The sequence below is a fragment of the Bombus flavifrons genome, chromosome 17, assembly GCF_040668555.2.
Source record: "Bombus flavifrons isolate JBK064 chromosome 17, iyBomFlav1_principal, whole genome shotgun sequence".
Classification (NCBI taxonomy): domain Eukaryota; kingdom Metazoa; phylum Arthropoda; class Insecta; order Hymenoptera; family Apidae; genus Bombus; species Bombus flavifrons.
Window position 1 is genome coordinate 2,969,780 of NC_138458.1, and position 5,216 is coordinate 2,974,995.

Here is a 5,216-nt window from a genome sequence, read left to right on the forward strand (position 1 = left end):
TCTACAATACAAAAAGGAATGGTATGGTTTGTATTATTTATAATTAATAATAATATCTATTATTAATAATATGGCTAACTCCTGAGGAAATTTATTTTTCTGCAAAACTGAACAATTTTTACTTTGCTGAATAATAACTTCGTGACTAATTTTTTACTTTATCGTGATAGTAATGAGAAGGAACAAAACAAACAAGCAACGATGAAGAATAGAAAACGGAAGACAAATAAATAACTGAAAATCACATTGAATATCTCTCAAGTATTCCCAGTCACTCATCGTTCGAAATTTAAAAATTCATCGCCTCCACACTCCTTTCTTTGTAAAATCATGAAATCATATATGAAAGTACTTAGTATAGACGTTTAATAAAAGCTCTGATAAAGATTAGTGTGAGATATAAAGTAAAAAAGGCAATTGTGAATGCAAATATGGATCCATAAAGTTCGGGATGAGATCATATGCAATAACAGAGATATCTGAACAGATATACTTTATCAAATTAAGAAATAATTATTAGTTATAATTAAGTATACGATATATTAACAAAATTCGATTGTGAATTAAAATGGCACTTTGGTTCTACTATACTAAATTTTAATGCCCACAATTTTAATCTTGAAATCAAATCACAGACGCGTCTTCAATTTAGAAAAACTTGTGCGAATTTTCACGTGTCATCAAAAATGGTCTTTCCGAAGTAGGACACAAAAATCTTTCATATAATGGGGTCCAAACAGAAGATTTGTTGCCAACTGGTTCTAACAAATTGTTCCACAGATTATTTGCCACTTGATATATATGAAACAATTTTCACTTGATTATTAATATAAAAGTCATGGTATTACGCAAGCTCCTCCATTATACTTACATATTACATTAGATTTTTGGCTTAGGTGAAAGCAATCAGCAGAAAGATACGATGAATCGGCGAATCCATCTTTGGCAAGCGGTATCTTCGCGTGTTTAAGTGTTGGTAAAATTATAACAGTGAAGTCATTTCTATGAAATTCTGGATTATTGGCGATTTCTTCTTGCAATTCTTGCCAGCTAAAAAATTTGGGCAAAATTGTATCTGCGTATTTCTCATATGCCTCATAGAATCGATGTCGATATCTAAACCTATCAGAGAAATATATCGACGTCCATTTATTCGAGTCATCTAAGCTGTTGAGATTCACAACATCTCAGTCTTGAACTTTGTACAGAATAATCAAACTTGTTATACACACACACGTGTATTGTTCAGATAAAATTAGTTTTTCACGTATAACTTAGGTCTAGCAAAGGAAAATATCAAAAACGAGGAACTGATTCGAATAACCATAAGGTGATAGGACAGTGTTATTTGAGTCAACGAACAAGTATAAGAACTGAAGAAATACAACAAAATAACTTTCAGAAATAAGTAATGCACAAAAACTGTCAAATTACAGATGAGAATACTATCATTAAGGAAATCCTTCTCTGATGATTAGATAAGATAGATTCTCCTAAATACACAATATATTTTATTGTATATCATGCCGCTAATAACGAGTCAAATAGTCTATTTCGAAATGTAGATCGCTGAAAAATTTTTCGTTTCTGAATTTTGCGAAATTTAAGATAAATTTAACTTTTATCTTCATAAAATTTAACTAATATCGTAAGTACAAAGCTACAATAATAAAAATATGTATGCACATTCATTTAATGTTCATCAATATTAACCAATTTAAATTAAAGTAGAAAACTGAAAGCAACCAGAGTTAACTAGTTATAGATTTGAAAACGTACCAGTTGTTGAAGATAATTTTAACATGAGATTCTGCCATCGAATAAGTTAAATGGCAGTCAACTTGTGTCATTTTATAATAACTTTTTGCAATAAAAATGATTACAATTATCTAATAATAATATTGTAAATGTTGTAATATGAAATAAATATTGTATAACATAAAATCTTGGCAGGCGACTCGTTTAAGCGTGAGATATCCAAAAACCTTTGACAATTCTCTGAATTGTACGAACCTCTCCATTATTTTATAATACTCCTGTCTTTGATCTCTGAATTGCAAAGCGAACAAACATGAACATTCAGTGGTAGTGGTTATATAGCATTTCAAAGACTTTCTTCCTTGACATGTAGCAACGAGTTCCTTTAAGTGAGGCATTATATGAATAGTGACAAAAGTCCTGGGTAAATTATCTCTTAATATCGTAAGAGTATTAATTAAATCAGTTTTGTGATTATCCCAAACAGACCACGGAGAAGGAAGTGCACATATATCGCCACAAAAATCATTGTGCCCGAAGAATAAAGAGATCAACTGTAAAACATAGAAACAGGGACTTTATTATTTGAACAATGAAATAAAAAATTAAACTAACTGAAAAAAACTTTTTGTCCAATTTGATATTTGCTCTAAACACTTTTGATTTTCACTGGTAACTCGGAAATCCCCTAACATAAAACAAATATCCTTAACTTTTAAAATTATTTCAATAAAACTTAAATGAAATACTTATCTGTTTCTTTATTCCACAACGAATATATGAAAACTATGTATAATTTTCATATATCTATTAAAATATTTCAACACATTTTTAGTCATAATAAGCATAGTAGTTTCTACCACAACACTACTAGCAATAATGTTGCTAATATTATGGACTTGAAAGAAATCACAAGCAGACGAAGTAATTGTGAAATTCAGTGCTAATATATATTACAGAATGCTAATATCAATTTCATGTTATTATCTCATTATTTTACCTAAAATACGAACCTTCCAATGTCTCTTTATATCTATCCTCGGATCATTTCTCATTTTATTGACTAGATGTTTGGCCATAAATGGCATATCTCTGGATATTGCAGCGATCTCAGCGACGTTTAACTGCGAAGCTGATTGAGTAGACAGAGAATCTCCAAGTGCATAATACAATAATTTGGGGTTAAATCCCTAATTATAAAAAGAGCCGACTATGAAAGCGTTATTCTCTTTTGTGATTAATAAATCATACAAAGTAATAAATATATTAATGATTATATAATTTATGTACGTGATCAATTTTTGAATAAAGAATTTGAGTAACGTACTTTAAAAATATTGGGTAGCGTCAAGTATGTTCGCCAAATTCCTTCACCACCAATGCTCGCTGACGCGCCTCTATTTTCGACAAGCACCTCCAATAAATTAGTTGCAAAAATTCCAGCACCGGCTGTCAAAGAATCGCCCATCGCGGCAATAACATCTATGTCACCTGGTCTCAAACGATGAACCAACTCGGGAACTTTGGGAGATCTGCCACCTAAAACGGTTATTATAAAGATTTAGGATACTCAGTTCCTGGAATTATATCAAGCGATAACAACAAATCCCACAATTGTACCAAGCTACGATAATGAATCTATTCATCTAAATGTAATGACAATTTAAAAATATGGCGATAAAATATTAATTGGATATAAAAAGACGTGCTATGTTTGAATAATTATTGTATCGATTAAATAAATATGAATCACGATAAAAAGGCAATACTATAAGAGATTAGAAATAAACTTAAAAGTATATTAAAATTTCTGTGCGTTTAATTAATTTAAATTTTCAAAGCAGAACACTCTACCTGCAATATAAATCAGGAGTGATATTAGAAAAGCGAATACGGAAAAATAATATCTAAGGATGATTTCGTTTTTTCGATAACAATAATAAATAAAAATTTAACTACCTGTAACGTTGAAAGGAAATGGAACGTCTGATGGAACCTGTACTTGAAGTCTGCTTTCATTTCGCGCTCATTGTGAGAGTGATCCCTCATCGTAATTATTTGCTCCTAGAAAATATGTTTCATTACTTCATACGATTCAGTCATTACGATCTGGATGAAGTTCATTTTGTGATTTCACTTACGAAAACATAGAATCAAATCTATTTTCAATAATGTAAAAATCACGAGAACTCTTATTTCGCTACTAATATAATTTCGTTTAGAAACTAGGAAACTATATCTGTAAATTCAGTTTCTTATAAACTGAGTTATGTCGCGAACAAACTTGATCGGTTCATGGATTATTTCCATATAAATTGCTTTTTAAAAGAGTCACCCAAAAGGAAACATATTACACATGACTTTTTTTACAATAGTGATAAAAGTACATCGCTTCATTTGGAATCAATGAGTTTGAAACTTTGGTATCATTTTCTTTGAAAAATTTCTTTTATTTAATATCCATATTATATGATAAATATAACGTGATTTTCAGTATCTGAATTAATATCCATCTTTCCTCGTAGATATTGAAAAAAGAATAATATTAATTCCAAGATTAAAACAGCGATGGATAAGATATTACCATAAATGTAATAGTCTGACAAGTGCCAAATAAATGGAAATCAATGTTGAATAAACCTATAGTATTCTAGAGTATGGTGTGTAAAGTATGAAATATTGTAAAGCATTAAATATAAATTTATTACGTATGATGATCAAATCTTCACAATCGATAATAATTAACAAATGAGTAATTACACTTTTACCATTGCATCCTTAAACAATATTGAAACATTTAATTTTCTGGCGCTAAGAAATTTCTGGTAACATCCAATATTATCGATCATCTTCCGTGATGCAACTCGGCCCCAAACAGGATATAAACTTTCTGCACATTGTATATCTGTATAACAAGAATTGTGTACACTTTTTCTAAAATGCCGCATTTTTTTCTTTTGTACCGTTTTAAAAACACATTAGTTGAGAATTACATATAGTTCCCTTTTATATATCATAGGAAATGGTCACTATGCAAAATAATCACATTAAGCAAACACATACTGATACTTTGTAAAAGCCAGTTACGAACTTGCCGATAATAGTACAAATTTATTGGTGAATCTAAAATCATCTTTTGAGATGCCGTCAGCACGCATAATTGTAACAAAAGATACAAACGAGACTTAACCATTGCCGGTCGTCTTGTTCGACCAACTAACGAAATGATGAGATATTCGCGAAAACTCGTACTTTCTACTCGGCTATAACTTTATAACAATACTAAATGGATTCAAGGTGGTATCCTTTTATTCCCCCTCAAAGTTTGTCACGATCTGAGATAAATGTACTTGTTAAACTACACAAAAGGCCGCGCTGGCTGCTGCGTACATGTATCATTTTGGAATCTTGATTTTGCTGTAGCCGGTTTTCACGATGAGATGCAATGATCGCTATAA

The 5,216-nt window shown here is 30.5% G+C and overlaps 1 pseudogene; it reads right to left on the bottom strand.

Moving 5' to 3' along the window:
* Positions 1–455: 455 nt before the first annotated feature.
* Positions 456–4,951, bottom strand: LOC138188731 (phospholipase B1, membrane-associated-like; annotated as a pseudogene).
* Between the last annotated feature and the right edge of the window lie 265 nt (positions 4,952–5,216).